The following is a 21,951-nucleotide window of genomic DNA, read 5'->3' on the forward strand; positions in this document are numbered from 1 at the left end:
TGTGCGTATCATTTGCCTGCCTGATGCTCATTGATGTCGCTACATACACTATCATTTATCTGCTTGACCCTAGTGAATGTTGCTACCTTTGTGTGTAACGAAGTTCTTGAATAATTGCATAAAAATATGGTATGGTGCTTGGAAATGAACAAATAAGTACATTTGTTAACCCTAAACAATCATAGCTTTTAATTAGCACAATTTTAACCTATAGTGTACAGTGAGCCGAAAGTTTGGGCGCAGCCACTAGTTGCATTTAATAAAAGTGCCAACATTTATGTATTTAACTATCATTTCCATAAGTAGTTGAATCTCATTATCGGTCATTGTGCTCGCATGTAGACCTTACTACGCGTATGTAGCTTATTTGCAATAACGTTGTCCTCGTCATGTACACGGCAGAGGGACGAGGAGGAAGGAGGCAACACGAGAGAAAGAAAAAAAACACCTGTTTTTCCTGTTCAATTGTTATACGAAGCTGCTAGTAGTTGTATCAATGACCGCAGTGCGTCGCTGATGATTCGAGGCAAAGCTATTGCCCTCTAGCGGGCATTGAATCCTTCTTTCTCGCGCGCGCTGCTTTCTTCCCCTCTTTGCACTGTACTCACCTTCCCCTCTTTACCCGCCCTCTCGACCGCGACGGGTAAAGTAGGCGTGGTCTAGGAAACCTTGACAGGCTGGAGGGAATCGGTACAAATGGGCGGTTCTTCCAGCGGCAAAAAAAAAAAAAAAATCCAGTAGGAAAAGAAAAAACGAGAAACGCAAAGAAGAACAGAAAAAAGAAGCGAGCATCGTCTCTCTCTCTCTGTCTTGGTTCCGCCGTTGGCACACACTAGGGGCGGGGACAACTGTCTGCGCATGTCTGATACGCCACCGGAAGTGGTGTTCGAAAGTGACAGAGCCCACAAGTTCAACTTACCCACTTGCAGTTGTGGCGCGCTGGGGACACGGTGTGGAAAGTGCCGAAGGGACCTATCTACCTGCTACTACTCCCGGCAATCCGTGTGGATTTTTTTCCCCTGTTAAAAAAAAGTACGCTTTATCATTATTATTTCCCCCCCTAAATGTTCGTATCAAGACAAAAAAAAGTTAAACAATGCATTACCCTGAAGTGTCGCGATAAGAAGTTTATTATATTAGTTCCGACTTGCAGTTTTTGTCACTTTCTTTACACATTACGTAACGCAGCAGCACTGTTTGTTAGTTACTTACAACTACGTAGAAGCGGTGGCATACAACCACGCGTACCAATTGCTGTTGACGATAGATTTGTACAAAATATAATATTTTACGTCGCCTCGTGTTTAAAATAAGTTAAAACATTTTAAGTGTGATTTTTTTTCGTGTTTTTCCAGGAGAAAAGTTAAGTGGTATACTGCAATGAAATACGTTTACTAATATTATCTTAACACGAAGTACGTCCCCTCCCCTGGAAAACGAAAAGGGAGCCAAAAAATTAGTTATATGTGAGAGTTTTGTTTACTTCTAAGGCAAATGTAATAATATTTGAATAAGTGTGCGCCATCAATGATCCAACGCACTCAATATGATCACAGTTTGCAACGGTGTTTCGTCATGTTAACACAGTCAACATCTGGTGAGTGAATTATATAATTACTAATCTTTTTAATATTTTATAATACAGTTTTAATATATATTTTGGAAAAGGAATTGAAAGTGTATGGTATGCGGTATTCTTTTAAAAAGTACGATTGTAATTATTAATTCAGGTAAACCATATGTTACTAAAATGAGTACACCTTATTTTCAGTAAAATACGATTATTTAGCATTTTGTACACAAAAATAAAAGTTAAGAATTGTTGTTTGGTTACCTATATGAATAATAAAATATTAAGAACGAAGCAAATGTAGAGAGACAGGGTTAATAATGTATTTTGTTAAGAGGTGGAACCCACATCCAATAGGATGTGGTGTACGAACGGTGCGTTTGTAGTTAAGTTACACGTGGCAGTTGGGTGGTACGAATTTGAATTCCGATTTATAGCTTCGGTACAAACAGAAGACAGCAAGAATTTGAATTTTTAGATGATAACTTGGTGTTGAGCGCCAAAAAACTGTGATGAAATATATTATTTTCTAATTTAAAGCAAAATGTCCAGAAATTCATTTCATTTAATTTGTTTACTACTAATTATGTAATTGAGCTGTTGAAGTTCGTAACAGTTGATTTTGGCGGACAAGAAGTGGGTGCTGAGTAAGTATTGCAAGACACACGGTATACAGGAGAGAGAGAAAGAGTATGGAAGTTACAGAAAAGAAGAAAAAAACTAATGGCTAGCTAGCGAACCTAACAAAGTTGGCAGCAAGGAGCACGAGTCTAGCACGTCCTCGAAGAGTTCCCCCTCCTTCCCCCATCGATTTACTTCCCCTACACACATAGATCCTCTCCTGAACTCTTCGCTTGTACTTGGTGAAGCAGTTCTTGGCGGAGGAACCTCGGTGGCTGTAGAATATAGGTACAGCGCATCTTGTCGGGGCATTTCTGGGGGGGAAGAAGAATAAGTAACCAGAAAAGAAAGCATATATTCTTTTCTTTTAAACTTTTCGGAAAGAGTTTTCGTCATTTGGACACATAACAAGGGTTTCGTACCAGACAAAACATCACCAAGACAGGCTATGGCATGTTGTGTGGTGTATTTTAGTTAAAATTGTGTAATTCGTTTTTTTATATATATTTATACGTAAAAAACGGCAAAGTTTGCTCAGTGCCGTTATCATGCGATAAGTAACAAACTTGTGGTGCGATCCAGGAACTTTGAATACATACACCCCATTAACTGTGAGTATATTTATGTGTACAGAATTACATGCACGGTATAGTATGTGTGATTACGTCGGAATATCCAGTATGTATGTAACTATAGTGGAAATGAAACTTGAGTAAGTGTTTCGTCTGTCTGCCTTTAATTTTTTTTTTAAATATAAGAGTATGTATGGTTTATGTTTCATTCGTATGTGTGTGTGATGTCCTTAGGGAACATGTGCAGCGTTTCTGAAAAAAATGGGGGAAAGGGGTGCGGGAGGAAAAAGAAGGGTATGATCCTCATTTACCATTACCAGACTCCCTCTGCACTCCCCCTTTGATATGTTGTACCCCCACTCATTTTCCCCACCGCAGATACTTAACCCCAATTACACATTGGCGGTAATGTAGCATCGTGTAAGTTAATGATAAATTAAGTGCCTCGAACAACTTGCCTTTTTTTTTTAACGGTATATGTGGTGCTGAAGTGCGTACATCACATATGTTGTGATATGCTTTCATGCATCAAGTGGTATTCCAGGCACCTTCTAAGCTTCAATTGCACTAGCCCGCTGCTATGAAATAAGATCATAATGAAATCTGATTGTAGTTACTTAGCAGGAATGGAAGTGTTTAAAAACACCTTAATAAAAGGTTAACCGTCTAATTGTTGAGAGAGTTCGGTGAGGCCGTTGATGAACTTGTGTCCTCTTACGAAGGGAGGGCATTTTTTGATTGGCGCGAAAGAACAGGCTTAAGCACTTGGACTATTCGATATCCACGTACAACGCAGGCTTGATGTGCTTAACACATGAAATCTAGTACATAACGCTATGAAAGAAATTATGTGTATCTTTAGCAAGAAGATATTTTACATTTTTTTCTCTCTCTCTTCACTGTTTGAAGTATTAGCTTCAATAGTTATAGTGGAAGTCTTCAATTACTACTGTGGCTTGAGTCTGTTGTACGCTGCATGTAAGAAGCTTCCCATTGAAGAAACCAAAACATGTAGGCGTGCTTTTTCTCTGTACGATACTATACTTCCAGGCAATAATAAAAGTATTGACACCTGGAATTTTAATAATATTAATTATTTGGAGTAGTTCCTGTGTTCTTCAAATCGCGATTAAGGAACTATTAAAAAATAGGTAAATCTAAACTTGTCTTACGGATTTCCTTTCAGAAAATATTTGCTTTTATTATAATAATTGCCACATAGAGGCAAATTTATTGATGGAAATTCTGCGATAATAATTTCCAGTTTGCTTTTATTCGTGCGTCATCTTTAGTCCGTGTTCTGAAACTGATCTTTTTAGTATATATACATATTTCTTTGTATGCTATTCTAATAGAGTATTATAAAATTCGTTTCTAATTGAACATACTCAGCGTCGCTATATTTAAAAAAGAAAAGAAAAGAAAAAGTGTCCATTCTTTGTTAATAATAACTTTCTTAAGTGTATATTTTTAAGAACTTCAGTTTCCGATCTACGTAGTATAATATAGCTTGAAAGCGTAAAAAATCGTTTCATTTTGTAACAATACAAACAAAAAGAGATCCTTCGTGTCATTGTTGTAAAATTTTATCTTTGTGGTCGTATGTATAGGGTCCCTTGAAGAGAGAGTACGAAATTAAAAAAAAAAAAAAAGCTTTCAAATGGGTTAGAGCAAGTTATACGTAACATGCCGCTAATACTTCACAATACCTTAGTCAGACCTTTCCAAAGGGTTCGGTAACATTGTATACATTCATATGTGTCTTTATAAAATCCCTTTTGAAATGTAGAGGGGTATTAAGAAGTTCCATATTTCTTTATGTGAAAAGAAGGTAGCATTTTTTTTTTAAAATATATAAGAGAACGAAGAAGGATGTACTAAAGTAGTAAAAAAAAAAAAATAATAATAAAAATGTATTTTTGTAACTAACACAGTAATCTAAATCTGAGAGGAAGACAGAAAAAAAAACATCTTAATTTCATTCTATTGCTTATACAAGTTTTTCTTTCAAATAACAACATAGCCTATAAGTTTATATGTTAAGGTATCTTTTTTTTAATTTTTTTTTTAACCAACCGCATCTCTGATTGCCACAGCTATTTAGTAAGTTCCTTTCTGGTTTTTCTGGCGCCCAACATAATAAGCTTATGAAGACGCATTCTTTTTTTTTTTTTTTTTTTCAAAGGAAAAATCTTCTAGAGGTAGGCTATCTCGTGAACGAAAACGTTATGTTAAAAATTTCATACAATAGGGTAGGGAAAGAAAAATAATATTAAAAAAAAAAAACTGAAGAAATCAACCTGTTGAGCTGAGTTTAGGTAGGAAGGGAGACTTCGAGATGTCCCGCGTTTTTTTTTTATTTCTTTTTCCTAATCGTACAAGAAGAGGCGTCCAGGGTGTGACATTATAAGCGTCTAGGCTATAGAAGATATAAAAGAGAACCATCATTTCTTTTATATATACGTATAACGTAACACGTATCATTCATAAATAATATATCCATCACAAGAAAAGAAAGATATTGTATATATAGAAAAAATAATACTGTTGTGTTATTGCTATTATTATTATCCAATGCTGACTAAGAAAAAAAAAACTTAACCATAGGACACTTAGACGATATGGGTTGTATTACTTCTTTCCCCATTAATATAGAAAAGTGGTTTTCCTGGCTGGCCCTCAAAAGGAAAATGTATTGAAACACGAGTTAAAGAAAAAGGGTAGAAAAAAAGCTGTTTATATATATAGGCCTATATGTGTGTGTGTGTGCCGTTGACAAATTGTTTGTACTTTTCTTTTCTTATAGTATTTAAAAAGCTGAAAACTTTTCTTTGTGTGTGTAAGTTTGTTGAAAAGTATCTTAAAAAGGGGCCAACTACTTCGAAATACATCGTAGTAGTAGTAGTAGCAATTGTGCAGTGACACGCGCCTTGTCAAACTGTATTACTTTTATCCTTGTTACACTTTTTCGTTTAATGCAATGTATTTTGACCTGCAAAACCACAACCTTTCTTGGCTTAGAATTTCTTTAAAACAAGATTAAATTTGCAGTCCTGCCTGTTGCTTGAATATATTATATTACTTACATTTTCAACCTGTCTGTTCTATAAAGAATGTAAATTACATGTTATAGTTGCTTCTGTTACAACAGATATGGCTTATTTTATGAACGCAAAAGTATGGTATATAGTTTCAGAACGGTTGGGGTTATGCGTACATTTCTCTCTTTGACGCTACTCCCCTCCCCCCCCCTTAGTTCAAAGATGGCACAAATTGTGCTTGAACAAGTATGCTTGTCTAGTAGATTCACATTCAATTTAATTCACAGATTTTCCACCGCACCAAAGGAAAAAGAATGCGTTCAAAAATTTCACTCAAAATGTAGTACAAATTTTATATCGTACACATCAATACACTGTTGGATAGGCCCTACATCAAATTTTCTCTATAAGTATTTAGTAAAAAATTTGATTTCTTTTGGAAAACATTCTTCAATTTGCTCCAAACATGGGAAATTAATAATAATTAAAAGTATCAAATAAAGTATTGCTCAAGTGAGATGGTGTAGAAAACGTAGAAAATGTGATATAAATGGTCCAAATTTATAGAAGGTGTGGGATAGGTCTAAATATTCTAAACTAGAGAAATTATGATATAAATGATCTAAAAATATATTGTCTGTTGTAGCCACTCTGAGCGTGGAGAAACTACACAAGCTCCAAAATGGCGTATTTGAAAAAGCAAGGCATAGCGTATTTGTACATGCTATAATATATATAATACTTATTATGCAAGATATGTATCTGATAAGTTTTCGTTAATATTTATGCCACAAATGTATTCTTCCATATATGTAATAGAATATACCCAGCATGAAGTGCGAGCGTGTAGCTTCGTAAGGGAGGGAAGTTCGTTAGTATGCGTCTCAATCCGCTTAACCCGTTGATGACGCTAGCGGGCCGTGGGCACTGGCCATTGGCGGTCACTGGTTTGGTGAACTCCCGCCCATCCGGCAAAAGCGAGGTGGCTGGTGGTGCGCGATTGCCCCTATGCTTAGTGGAAAGGAAAGCTTTCACGCTACAGCATACAGTCATATATATACAATAGTGAGGATTTCTTCGCGCGCTTCGGCTCGGTACATGTTGGAGCACTAGCATGACTTCGTACCGGAAAGTTACCTGTGGGATGCGAGATATTCTGCTTGTGAGAAACAAAACTGCTTTTTTTACGTAGTGCTTACATCAAAAGGACGGTTAAAAACTTTTGTGCATTATTTTCGTGGAAAAAAGTTTAGTGAAAGTGAACACGTAAGTATCTTCATGCAAAACTTATTTAGGATTGTTGTTGGAATCCTCTTTTTAAAAATCTTGTAGTTATATGCTTGAAAAACCAGTGTAACAAGTGTCCGAAAGTGGTGATCGAGCCGGTAATCGAACTATCGGATAATATTGGACATATGCCTGTATGTTGTCGTGTTATTAAAATAGTAAAGGAATTACCAAATTAGATCGTGGATGCGTTACAGTGCATATAATTACGTCAGTGAGTAGCTACATTAATCTGTAATTTTTTAGATCAAAAATAGATCCTAAATAATGTCTCAAATTTTGGATGATTAAATAATTCATCCAAATTTACTTTCAACATTTGTTAAATATAACATGCTGTATGAAAGGGGGAAAATACGTAAAATATTCGTCATCACATGTATCTGAAGACTTTTTGATGAGCTGTTTCGTATATAATACTTTTTTTTCACTTTTATTATTAACGATTTCACACTTTAGAGAAATCTTTGTTATCTATATTTCACACATTTTAGAAAATATTTTACTCACAATCTCATTTATTTAGAGACAATTTTATTAACTTCTTAAACATGGTAAAGAAATTTGTATTAGCTACTTCATACTGTAAGAATTCTTGGGTGAGATATATCAATATTTCACAATATAAAGTTACGCATCTATTTGTAGCGTTTATTCCCGTCTGAAGCCTATACGTAAGAAACCTACGAATTGTAGTTTTGTAAGTGTAAACGTTGTCTAGTGGTCAGGTACTTAAAATTCCCGTTCTGTTCTGTTCGTATTAGACGTCTTCGAAAAATTAATATAAGACATATGGTTCTAGAGAACGAGAACGAATTCGAACATCATAGTGTTTAGTTCAAAAAATATAAGTGCTGTAGAACTATTCTCTGTCGTGGTTTTTATATATCTTCTCACCAATATTGCATTACACAGGACAAGAGTTTTCCGTAGATAGTTACAATGTGTCCCCTAAGGTAGCGATTTGTTAGACGTAAGGGAATTTTATAAGTATCATTAGATAGTTATCCAAGAACCCCCATAATATGTTAATAAGAGGGATTTTTTTTTTAAGGGTAGGAGGTTAGTGGGAAAATTTTGCATATAGTTGCTAACATGTCTTGGTAAACAGAACTTTAGGTTAACTAGAAATTTAGATTGTTTATAATACCGTCTACTATCTCTCTCTTTTTTAAATATAACTTTTTAAATTCCAAAATAAGGGTAGAACTTCTCAATGGCGAGATATAGGGATTATCAAATTTATTTGAATTACTAAATAAGCAGAATGGGTCCAACCGTAGCAGATTAAAATGTAAGATTTAATTCCCTGCAAAATGAACTTGCTTTAGAAAGTTATGCCTTCTGTTTGGCCAGAGATATATAGGTGTTAAGAAATACCTATTAATAGTATTAAGTTCATATTTCCGTCATAGTCCACCTGCGACCCGTAGGAGAAGATCTGGACTCACGTTTATATACTGAGAAGTCGAGGATGATATTATGGCAGTTTTATTTATTTTTGTGATACATCACATGAAAGGTAGCCATATACTGATATTTTTTAATTGTGTATAGTCTGTATAAATCTAATTTGTTAGTTAGGTATTTTAATGTAAAGCAAAGTGACTGCTGTTAACTCGCTCTTTTTCAATAATACAGTTGCTTCTAGCGGGAGCAGTACAACTTCTCTGCCCTCTAGGGATCGTCTGGTGAACTAATATAATTTTAGTCTTGTTTCATACTGCTCTATCGCTTGTGCATTTTATTTATTTATTTTAATTAGCAATAGATCCTGAAGTGTCGGCATATTTTATTTAGTAGAAAAAAATCCAATAGCATTTTGATCATTGGAAAATGCATGTTGTACATTTTTTTAAAAAAAGAAAAAATATTGTAAATGTTCGTATATCATTTTCTAATAAGATTTATATATTCTTTTTACACTGTTATCGGTTTGAAATCATCGGTGTTAAGAGATACTAGAACTGTGAAATAAAATAGTGCACTAATTTTTATTTTCCGACCAAAAATAATTACACAGATGTTGTATCAAGCAAAAGAAATATAATTTTCTTCATCCAATTTCTCTCCATGACGAAGAATGTTGTCAAGAAGTTATGTTATCCACCGGATACAATTTCTAAACCGATAATTTGGCCAATTATGTGTATCATCGTGTATGCAAACAAAATATGCGAAATAATAATAAAAAATAAGTAATGGTAATTTACTGTATAAAGTTGTACAGAAACACAAAGTTAAAAAAAAATTCGTTATTTTACGTTGTGAAAATTTTAAAAAATAGTAAAATATCGTATTTACTCGAATATAAGCGCTCACTGTTTTCTTTCCTTAAAATTCATGGCTAAAATACGTGAAAGACGCTTATATAACACATTTTTGGACAAATGGTAGAAATACCGGTAAATCGTTTTTAGTTGTACTTTCTTTGAGTTTCTTTTCTTTTCTTTTCTTTTCTTTTCTTTTCTTTTCTTTTCTTTTTTTTAATTTTTACGATAAATGTACACTAATAACGCGTGAATTTTGCAGTCAATTAGTAGCCATTGGTTTGCTAGTTATGTTCGTTTTCTGTTTAGAAATGTCATATCCAGGTATGTAATAGGGTATATACGGGATTATACGGCGTGTACCCACCTAATACTTTTATAGTTCAGCGCGTATACTCAACTGAAATTTTCCGAAGTACGAACATATATGGGGTCGGATATATGCTATATTTTTTAAAACGATCGAGCTTATGTAATACGTTCCAAAACTTCTAACATTAAACCCCTGCAGTGCCGTGCCGTGGAAAATCAGCACGTATACGACGGCTTCCCCATACATATATTCCAAGTAATTTTTCATATCTTTTTTTTCCCCTTTTTCTCCCGAATTATTGCTCCCCTTTACTTTGGCGCCCGAGACCGTCGCCCCCTTCCCCGGCACGGCACTGTACCACTGCTAGTATCCGCGTAATAAGTTGATTCTCAAAACCAACACATCTATTTAGGGAGGCACTTACATTCGAGTTATTACGGCAATAGGACTTTTACCTTCAAAATCTTGATGTAAGTATCAGCTATGTTGCTCATAAATTATAGCCCTACTAGTAGCTATTTATCAAGTGTACAGCAAAACATGAGTAGGGATCTGACTGTTGTGACTTTTAAGAAGTTAATATAAAAATTGCTATTTAATTTTTGATATGTAGTATTTTTTTCTGTTTCACCTTATTTTTAGGGGGTATGGACCCCCGTTCACCTTTGCTGTATCCCTGACATAAGTTATTTCATTGTTTCTGCAGTCAAAATAAAATATTGAGTAATCATTTTGACGAAACTTATAAGCTAAGAACAGTGGTAAAATAAGCACATCTTTAGTTAGGTACTAATATGGCCTATGTAGTTGGTAACAATAAAGAAAATGTTTTCTTAAATACATGTAACAAAACCTATGTTACTTCAATTGTATGGGACGAGCGAAATGAATATCGATATTCTTAAAAATACGATTGCTGATTTATTTGTACAGGCGCTGTTTTGTACTCCAAATGCCAGTTTAGGCGTTTTGATTGCTACTTTATTTCTACAGGCGCTGTTTTGTACCCCAAATGCCAGTTTAGGCGTTCTGATTACTACTTTATTTGTACAGGCGTTGTTTTATACTCCAAATGCCAGTTTAGGTGTTTCGATTGCTATTTTATTTGTACAGGCGCTGTTTTATACTCCAAATGCCAGTTTAGGCGTTCTGATTACTACTTTATTTGTATAGGCGTTGTTTGTTATCGCATATCCTAGTTTAGGCGTTCTGACCGATGTGCAAAGTTATATTTTCAACGATTCAATTGTAGGTTCTATTACCAGCATATGCAAGTTGAGAGGTTTTCGGGTTTTAATCCTTTAAAAACAAGATATTATGAACATTAAATATTTACGATATGAAAAATCCTGAAGCGATATGATGAACTTGAGAGCTTGGATTCTTTCCCCTCCCTTGAGATAGAAACATATTCAATATGAGAATATAAACTTTACAAAAATCCTGAAATGATAGTATATATATGGGAGCCTGAATTCTTCGCCTCTTCCTGATGAAATTCTGTGTACGTTACGTGTTCCTATAAATTCATATTCAAAAAATTGCGAACCTCTTACGACAAAATATTTTTAAAATAAGTTCCCATCCATTAATATTTATATGTAAATGAATTATACCTAAGACAAAACCTTAGTCCGCCGACTATTTTAGGAAATTATTTTTTGTAAAATAATATTTTATAAGGTTAAGTGTAGAAATACAAAGGATTTTTTTTTCTTCTGCCAAAATCTACAAAATATTATGGGATAGCTACATCTGAAGTATATATTTCATATATGCAAAGATTTGTATAGAACGAGCTTGATATCTGTCACATATAATTGGTAACTTACGTTGTAATGTTAAATTTTATTATTTTGGGCATATAGTTTATGTTGAAACACTTGATATATATACTTAATCATATTTTTCTTCAGTAAAAATAAGAAGATATCACTGGCAAAAATTTTGTCATAATATCTTTGTAAATCACAAATTGGCGTAAAAACACAAAGCTTTTAGCCGATATCAAATAGCTAACTGTATGTAGAGCGCGTACACATTATTAAACCATCTTGACGGACATGGATCTACAAATTAAATTGTTAAGCTTTTAGATTCTGTGGTTTTATGATAAAATCAGTTAGCAGTAATACAGGTAGTACAGCTGTGTCAGAAAAAGATAATTTCCTAACGTATACATTATTCATTAAAATATGTACATCTCGAACTTGTTAGTGACCCATCTAAATGAAGTCCCTGCAAGACATACCGTCGTAATCATTTTGCGATAACCTCGTAATGACGTATTTTTCAACTGTCAATAGTATGACTTAAAGCTACACGAATTTTCTTTTAAAATGCAAATAATAGAATGCAAATTAATTTCAATTATAAGACGTGTTGTTGAAACATTGAAATGAAATAGATTTTATGCATTTGTTTGGTATGTGTTAATTAGTAATGCATTCCTCTATAGCTCTATATCGTAGGTTAACTCCATGAAATGTACTTGCAAAGAAAGAAATTTATGCTATTTAAATATCATTCGGTTAGTGAATTCGTAGCACCTGCTGAAAGAGTGAAGAGAAAAAAGCTAAAAATTTGAGAAATGCGACGCATCGCGGGAGAAATCGTTACAAAATACAAGGCAGGGAACAGAAAATTTAATTTCTTTTTTATCCGTTCAGGGTGAGACGAAATCTGTTATATGTTTAGCATTAAGGTTGAACAGAACGAGGGGAAGATATACCAGAAAGAGGATTGGAATAAAACTGAGGTAGATGAAATAGTTGGGTGATTTTTTTCTGAAGAAGAAAAAAAATTCACGGTTTTCTAATTTGATTCGAGGTGAACAGACAGGAAAATCAAGTATTCGGTTGTATAGTAAATGTTTACCTATTTATATAAATTTTATGCTGTGATATCATTATATATTTTGAAATGTTATTTAAAAGGTCTAAATGTAGCATGTCCATTTGTAGCAGTGATATTATTTATGCTCAAAACAAAGTATATCCATTTGAAATAAAATATTTATGCTCAAAATAGGGTATATCCGTTCGTAGCAGGTATTGTTTATGCTCAAAGTAGGGTATGCCTATTTGTAACCGAGATTATTCATACTCAAATAGGGTATATACATTTATGGCTAACTAACCAACTCTATGGCCAATAGAACCCGAAAGTTCAATACAGCTTTCACAAAAGCTCTCCATTGACTTTTGTCCATAGCCAACTGGATCCAGTTTCTGTTTTGTATTCCTATTTCTCCGAGATCCACCTTAATATTATCCTCCCATCTGCGCCTAGTTCTTCTAATGGACTAACCAATTGGATTTCCAGTAAAAAAAAACTTTGAAATCGATCGTAGCTTCTTCCGTTCTGGCTACACGATTGTCCACCTGAGCATCGTAGACTTGATGACCCTAACATTGTTTGGTAAACGATAAATTATGCAGTTCCTCTTTATGAAGTTTCTGCCATTCCCCATTTCGGTTCCTCTTGGGTCCGAATATTCTTCCCAGGATGTTATTCTAAAAAAATATTTTAAGACCACATTCTTCCCTCAAAGTAAGCGACATGTTTCGCAACCATACATAAAGCTTCAGATTTGTTAACAGAATTCGCGACGATAAAAGAGTCTGAACTGAATAACACAAATTCCCAGCTTTTAGTCTACATTTAGTTTCTTCGTGTATATGATTTTGATCTGTTAATATTGATCCTAAATATCTGAAAGTATCTACGTTGTCGAAAGTATTATTTGATATTTTAACGCATCCATAATTTGCAGTATTACAATTCCGGCGAGACAAAGGTACATTTATGGCAGAGGTATTATTTATGCTCAAAATAGCGTATATCCATTTATAGCAGAGATATTATTTTCAAAATAGGGTATATTTCTTTATAGCAGATAGTGCTTATACTGTTTATGCTCAAAATGGGGTATGTCTACTGATAGAGAAATTGTTTGTGCTTAAAATAGGGTATGTCCATTTGTAGCAGAGAGGTCTAAGCTTGTGAGTCCGGGACTCGGGCTCAGTAATTGAGCGCTAGCCCGTTCGAATACGAGGCCAAGCGAGTACGAGCTGCAGTGAGGTTAGTGCAAATACGAGCCACTACGAACCCCACTGAAGGTAGTGAGCCCGGGCTTCAGCGAACCCCGACTGCAAAATGGCCTTATTGTCTGATTTGTGGACACTCGAAACGTACAAGCAATCTTGTCTCAGAATCTATAAGACAGAACAAACTGTTAATAGAGCTCTTCAATGCGTAATTTTTATTCATTCCTATTTTGACAAGTACATCAATAGTTTAGTACGAATCCTTTGCTCAAGGGAGGTATAATACATCCTATGATCGTAACATCATCACGGGGAAACGACTGAATCATTTAAAAAAATTGAATACAGCTATCATTTGGTTCTAGTTGATTCATGTCAATTTTGATTAAAATGCATATCCTAAGAGAGGATGAAGGGGGTTCAAATTGTATGCGAAAATTGAGTGTATGTAAGAAACCTCTCGGTCAAGTTTCGTGAGATAAAACTCATCATGTACCTGAGTTCATCATTAAAATTAGGTGGACATGGTGAGGAACAACATAATTTTTTAGCGTCATAAAATTTATTTTTCTCGCAGAATACGCTTCACAATTTATTGAGAGAGCATGGCATTTTGTTCAGCTTATATATATATATATATATATATATATATATATATATATAAATATTTCGATTTTTCAATATTTTTATCTTAATTTTAGACTATATATCATTAACTGTACTGTATAATGTCGTGTTGTTAAGGCCATAACGAAAACCTTGTACTTCAGTATCTTGATTAGTGTATACTTCAGGATCAGTTTCATCTCAATAAGTATCTTGATTAGTATATACTTCAGGATCAGTTTCATCTCAATAAGTATCTTGATTAGTGTATACTTCAGGATCAGTTTCATCTCAATAAGTATCTTGATTAGTGTATACTTCAGGACCAGTTTCATGGTCGTGATTAATGCATACTTCAGGATCAGTTTTACCTTAATAAGTGTCTCGATTAATGTATACTTCAGTATCTTAGATCTTAATAAGTGTCTTGGTTGCCGTACAGCATCAACTATTAGATTTACAAAAAATGCTCGATTTATTTCCAAAACTATGCATGAGGCTATACGTTTACCTATATCATGTTGTTTAGCTGAATGAGATCTATTCATATATGTATCGTTGGACATTTTTTCCTATTAAACGCGAATAATAATATTTTAAAATCATCCAGAAAATGTAATTTCTCCTAACCTACCATACTGTACTTTTGTACAATTTGAAGAAGCATTGGAAAATGGCACATGTGCTCTAATTCCCATACGTTAAAAGTAATTAAATATTCTCAAGGCCATTGTAGTAAGTTAAGTTAGCTGTTATTCCACCAGGTGTCTCACATACGGAATAGATCATCGAAGGTCGATATTTACCTCTTGGAAATTGCTTGCTCTCTATAATTCATCTAACTTTATGTTCGCCATATATTTTGCGTCATTTGCGATACTACTAATGTTGTTACTAAAGTATTAGATGCAGTTTCTGTCTTTTCGTTTTAATAATCCCAGAATTCTCACATGAATATTGCATCCTAATTGCGGACTTATGATTTTCAAATTACATAATTCGTTTAAGACCGAAAGAATGGGATTACTTCTAGTACTACAGTAATGGTGGTTTAGAATAAGATTGTTGCCGTGTTGATGTACCTTATAGAATCTCCCGATGTAGTCCTAAATAAATGGTAGTGATCTAGAAAGATCTTTTTTAAAAAAGTATGTGAGCCGATATGCTAACATCATATTTAATTATGAAGCCATTTGTCCGGCCATAGCCCACCATGAATAGTAACGTAAGGAATTTTGAACGTGATCTGATTAAAAGTGAAAAAATCATATAATGTAATTTTGCTTTTCTCTAGTAAATGTCTGCGTAACATTATAAGCACTATATTATTAGTGGCGTTAAAACAGAAATAGTCCTCATGTTTAGTTGATTAGTTTTCCTTAAGTATCAAGTTGTTTCTTTTCTTTTTCTCTCTTCCTCCCCCTTTTCTCTCTCTCTCTCTCTCTCTCTCTCTCTCTCTCTCTGAATATTGCATTTTAAATATTTTCCTTTTAAGAGAACCGCATCATAATTAAAATCATTTTTGAGGCTGAACATTAAACTCAGAATATTGGAGTTTATATTTTACTCAATATTGTCTGAGATATCTCAAAAAATAAGTTGTCTCTATCAAAATGGGTTTCTGTGTACGGATATTGTCAGGCGTGCAATTATCCAATTTTTTTGACACAGTCGGGAAGCTAACTTGACCATTCAATACCCTTGCTCTGACGATATTGAATGTTATACTTAAATTTTCAGATCGTGCTGGAAAATATAGTGTTTTCAAAACTTGAAGCGATTCATAGCACTGAAGAGAATCAAAGTTCAAATTGTCTCAACCCACCGATATATCTATCCCTCGTCCTCTACTGCCTATACCACGCTCAGATACTCCAGATACCCTGCACTGTAGCCTGAATTTTATTCAGTCTAGCGTTCTTAGCATCATTATGGTAGAATTCAAGTTCAATTGTGTTATTATTAATGATTAATAATTGTTCCCCCCGAACCTCTCGGTGGCGTCCTAAAAACAGCCTATGGACATCTTTGTTCTCCCTTCCACCAGTAACAGCATAACTGTCCAAAGGTATAGGTGGGGCAGGATAAAGTTACAGGAGGCCAGATATTTGATTCTCATACAGTCTGTTCGTCAAGCATTTTTTTTAAAAAAATCGAATTAAAGTCAAAATTTTAGGTGTCGGTTTCGCAAGCTTGCGAAATGTTTGACTATCATACTATTATAGGTACTATCTTGCGTAACTGTCTAACAAAAAGTTGCCTCAAAAGTAACCAACAATGGTCCATATAGAAAATTGACTAAACTAACATACCAAATTGTATGTGGGAGATAGAAGGCAAAATTCTTGGGGTTCAGTTGCTTCCCCTAAGTAAATAGAATAATGCATAATGCATTAAAAATAATGTATTAATATAAAAAATGAAGTAATTCAGAATAATGCATTGCAAATAACAGTTCCCTCTCAGTAGAAAACCACTCCAAATTCACCCAACTTCTATAGACATACCGTGTGCACAAACTGGGGTTGCTTGCGACCCAAAAGTCGAAGTAGCCTTGTCTCGTGAAGGGATCGTCAAAATGATATCTCGTCTTAGAAAATGTTTCTGTTGGAAGAGCTTGTTTGTCTTGTCTTGTATCTCGTCACAAAGTGTATATTTGGTGGGAAACCTTAGCTACAAGCAAAAAGCTAAATAAGGAAATTAAGTTAGCTGATTTTAGTTCTAATAGTACCGTTAATTTTGTGTAAACTGATCTGAATTATAGAGTTTATTTTCTTTGTGTGTTATCTAACCTTTATTGTAATAGTATAATTTATTTTTTATGTGTTAACTGATGGTATTAATTGTAATAGTAGCGTTTATTTTTTGTGTTAGCTTATCGTAATTGTAACAGCAGCGTTTATTTTTTATGTGATAGCTGATTTTTACTGTAATAGCACTATTTATTTTTGTGTTATTTGGTTATATTAATTGTAAATAGTAGCGTTTGTTTTTATGTGTTAGCGGATCTTAATTGCAATACTAGCGTTTATTTTTTATGTTAGCTTATCTTAATTGTAATAGCAGAATTGTACCTTTCTATGTGTTAGCAGGTTTTAGCTGTAATAGTAGCATTAATTTTTTTTGTGTTAGCTGATGTTAATTGTGATAGTAGCTTTTATTTTTTTACTTTTTGTTTTGTATCTAATGAACGCTTGGTTGTACCATCAAGCTAATGTAATTATATTGACTGACATATGAGAATTCGAATTAAAGAAGACAGAAAAGTTGTATCATATTTGGAAATGATAAAAGGATCTGCTGAAGGACGTATGTTATCTCATATGTGTGTGTGTGTGGAGCGGGAGGAACTATTTTAAGATTACATCATATAATGTAGATTTAGTGAAAGCGGCAGCTTTTTAAGTATTCGTCCTTTGATTTTGCTATATCAGTGAACCGCGAATTTCTCTCTTTATATACATCTCTTATCTTGAGGATGTTTTTCATTCCAAATAATTACGTAATCGTTTCTTTGAATTTATGAAAGTTCATTCATATATAAGTGAATGTTGTATTAGCTGATAGGAAATCCTTGTAAATTTCTTTTCTCGGCTTACACTGTCTTAGAACTGATAATGAATTCTTGCTGTTGAACAATATACAACACTTGGCACTGTTGCTATCTAGCAAGGTCAATAATTATTAGTACTCTGCGCATATTTATTGCGCATAAGGTCTAACGCTTTAGTAAGTTAATAATACAGTAATATAATTTAAAATTACCTTACATAATATTACAAATTTTCTGGGGAGGGGAAAGATCTTTAGTTGGACCAAGGAGAAGAAAGAAGGAAAGTAGGGGATAACATAAAACAGTTAGAGAGGTGTGCAAATAACTTTTGACGCTTGTTTTGACACAGGAAATACAATATCTACAATGCAAAATATAAAGAAACTACTTTTAGACATAGTAGGACACTTCTTTACACATCACCAACACTCTTTGAACACCTCCAGATTACAAATATTCATCCCTTTTAGCTACTGAGTTGTCCACGTATGTTCTAGATGTATGTACAAAATTGCAAAATATTTGTCATCACCACTTTGTTTTCGAAGTATTTGCTGAGAAGAAATACCAAATACTGTTTTAGAGAATAAACGCTTTTGGAAACGCGAAGCACACTTTATAAAACACTTTCATTAGATTTCCCCGCAACATCTGTACTAAAAGTATTTAAATGGTGTTTTATTGTTTTACAGTGTAGTCATTTAAAACAAAACACGTTCAAATCATGTTCAAGTTCAATAGAAACAATACACTTTCCAAGGTCTCGGAAAATGAATGTTTATGGTGTTAAAAATGCCTCACTCGTTGTGAATAATTGAACAGACAGAAACCATAACATACATCTTGTTTCTGAGGTAAATGAGTGTAAAAGTGGCTGATTCCATAACTTTCTTAAGGAAGGCGCCATTATAAACTATTAGATCTGGCAAATAACGTTATTCTACTTAGAACTCTTTGTCACACAAATTTTCTTGTTTGTAATTATCATTTATGAAGCTATCTAAGTTTTGACCAAAATATAAGTTAATGTAGAAGCGCTGTTTTGCGTCGAGTAAAAAAATAATAAAAAAAAAACGTTGTTATTTTAATCCAATGAGTAGAAAGAAATTCTTTTGTGATCGGTGCATTCGTTTTGATCTTTTTCTGTACTGTAAACACGGTTTACATGACTTTTCTAACTCTGCTGAATTAACAACCAAAACCTTATTTACATAATAAATTATTCAACTTTTTTTTTTTTTTTTTTGTCCAGTTTCGTGATATGGATATTTTATCATCCGTATCTTGTGGCGCCACATAGATTCTTCAAAATAGTATATTTACCTTTTCACAATTGAAGTACTGACCTTAACATGGTTGGTTTGTTACTAGGAAAGAAAAAGAAAAACGTTCCCTAAGATTACATATGCCGAATACTCTTTTCTTTCCTATTTTTAACAATAAAAGTCAAAAATTGTCAAATAAATAAACTGGAATCATGATCATTTGTTTTACTAAATTAAAAACGTAATCTTTTTTCATAACAATAAATTCAATTGGAGAAAAGAAAGCAGAGAGCGAAAATATATTTAATTATTGCGATTGAGCATGTTTGTTCGTTTTTTTAAGAGAGATCCTTAACTATGTTTTACGGGAAGCATACCGGTTATAATTTCCGTAAAGCACACGTACTAGTGTATGTAATGCTTTGCTTTTTTGTTAAGTCATGGTAAGAAATTAATTAGTGTTATAAATTCACCGTAAAAGTTGAGTTTCACTTATTGCATTAAAGATGGCATGAGCTATTATGAAGCGAGGTTAATTGATTTGTGTTCATGTTTCAAGTGTATTTAATTACATTCAGTGTGACCGAAAGCTTAAACCTGTCTGCGGCTTTTAAATACTTTCTTGAAAAATTATTTTTGTTTAGTAAGAATGAAAAAGGAAGCCTTTATTTTCAAACCCAGCCATTATATATAATAATTTGAATAATAATTTGAAGGTATATGTGCTTTAATCATTCTGTAATCTCTTGAGAGCTCCCTATAAAACTTTCTTACTCCCAAATAGAGGGCGAAACCGCCTTCAGGAGGTAAAATAAATAAAGAAAAGGACTAAGTATTGTTTTACAAATGATAAAGGCTCTTTTCATTGGTTTTGTGGCTAGCACGTGCTGCATTTCGTCCCGAGTTCGATTTTTGGCGGGAAAGCATTACGCTGGTTCGGATTTCATATTAAACTGTTAAGCCCATGTTTGATATAGCCTCATTGTTGAAAAGTGACGCTAAACATTCTTAAACATCTAGGACATATGTGCAGTTCTCAAACAAGCAACGTTATATACATGCAAGACATTTAGAGTTTAATTCTATCAGATGGACACATGCTCCTGACAAATGTTAACAGCACGATCGTAACCATTATTTTTTTTGGAGGAGGGGGTGCGACGTTTGTCACAGTTAAAAGATAATGTGGAAAGTCCTATTCAATTTTCTAAAGCATTTTTTAAATTACATTTCTCCTTAGTTTAGGGAGGAAGTGTACGAACTAATGTTGCTTGAGTTGTATGCCTTTTGAATAGCCCTACTGCACTCTTTTATGTAGCCCTACACACCTCTCATACTATGTGTTTTTATTTATTTTCTTATTTATTTATATACGTATTATTCAGTATTATACGTACTATTCTGCCTTTTATCCTGAAGGAAACTAAGAGAAATGGTTGATGGTAAAGAAAGAGAATGTGAAGGAATAGCCCCTACATTACATCCATACCTTGAGTGAAATTAAAACATGTGAGAATGATGGCAAGATCCCAAGAAGATACAGTTTGATAATACAATTCAATATATTGGAGAATGAGGGGAACATCTCAAGAAAACACAGTCGGATAATGCAATTCAATATATTTTAGAACACGGGAGGGCACGGTGTCACAGTGGTAGAGCCTTCACCTCCGGTGCTTGGGGCCTCTGGTTCGATCCCAGCTTATGTCGTGTAGACTTTGTGGTGGACAAACACCGTGCTCGTAGGTTTTCTCAGGGTTCTCCCGTTTCCCCCACTTTCTTCATTCATTTCTCATCACACCATCTCCTTTAGCCGAACCGGCATAATCGTGGGACGTAAAACTGAAAGATTTCATTTCATTTTTATATTTTAGAATGATGGGGATATCTCAAGAAGATACAGTCTGATAACACAATTCTATATATTTGAGAATGATGGGGACATCCCAAGAAGACACAGTCTGATAATATATATATAGAATTATATATAAAGAGAGAGAGAATTAATAAGTAGTTGAGTTGATTTTCAGTTTAATGTCCGTTTCAGCAGCGAGGCTATATGAGACGGGACCTACTGATTAACGTGGAAACCCAACCACATGAACTCCCACATTTAATAGGTAGAAATGTGTAATAGATTTAAAATGTAATATGCCATATAATTTGAATGATATGTAGAGTTAAATACGGCTCACTTCCTGACGACAAGCATTTTAATAGCTATATGTGCTATTACCGAACACCTGCAACAGTACGCTGTCTACAGCTAAGAATTGAAATTAAAAGAAAAATGTTGAAAGATTTTTGTCAGCACATCAGTGTTGCAATTTTTTTTTCTTTTAAGTCCACGACGCTAATGCTGTAAGCTATATTTTATAATTTCTGACAGTCTGTAAAGTTAATTTTTGAATGATTATTATTAAATAACTATAATTATAACAGGTGACGGATAGATCAAATTATAATAACTACCACCTTTGCTAAGAGATAGATAATAAAATTTATGTCTTATTTAGAATAACAATTTTACAATCAGGAGGATATCTTTTTTCGTGAATCCCTGTACTTTTTTTTTTTTATCGACAGTATGAGAGTGGTTTAGTGTTCAGTATAAATAAATAAAAGAAAAAAAGTTCCTGAAGGTAAGAACTTAGTTGAGTAAGGTCTTGGAGAGTTGAAAAAAATTACACTTTCACTTTTCCTATGTCTACCTGCCTTTTTTGGAGCAAGGGGTTCGGTTTTTTTTTTCATTGTTGCAGGAGGGTTATATAGAAAAGGCCGCCTGACTTCCCTCAAAAGACCGA

General features: G+C 33.8%; 1 long non-coding RNA gene across 2 annotated transcripts in view; it reads left to right on the plus strand.

The window, feature by feature from the left end:
• The first annotated feature begins 540 nt into the window (after positions 1-540).
• The window catches only part of LOC145675748 (uncharacterized), a 63,553-nt gene continuing 42,142 nt past the window's right edge, over positions 541-21,951 (plus strand). Inside the window, exon 1 of one of the 2 annotated variants that reach the window (XR_014129208.1) lies at positions 541-1,597. This is a non-coding gene — a long non-coding RNA (uncharacterized LOC145675748). The remainder of the gene's footprint in view (positions 1,598-21,951) is intronic. The other variant, XR_014129207.1, reaches the window with a different exon arrangement.

Source organism: Thermobia domestica, chromosome 18 (genome assembly GCF_964235325.1).
Source record: "Thermobia domestica chromosome 18, izTheDome1.hap1.1, whole genome shotgun sequence".
NCBI lineage: Eukaryota > Metazoa > Arthropoda > Insecta > Zygentoma > Lepismatidae > Thermobia > Thermobia domestica.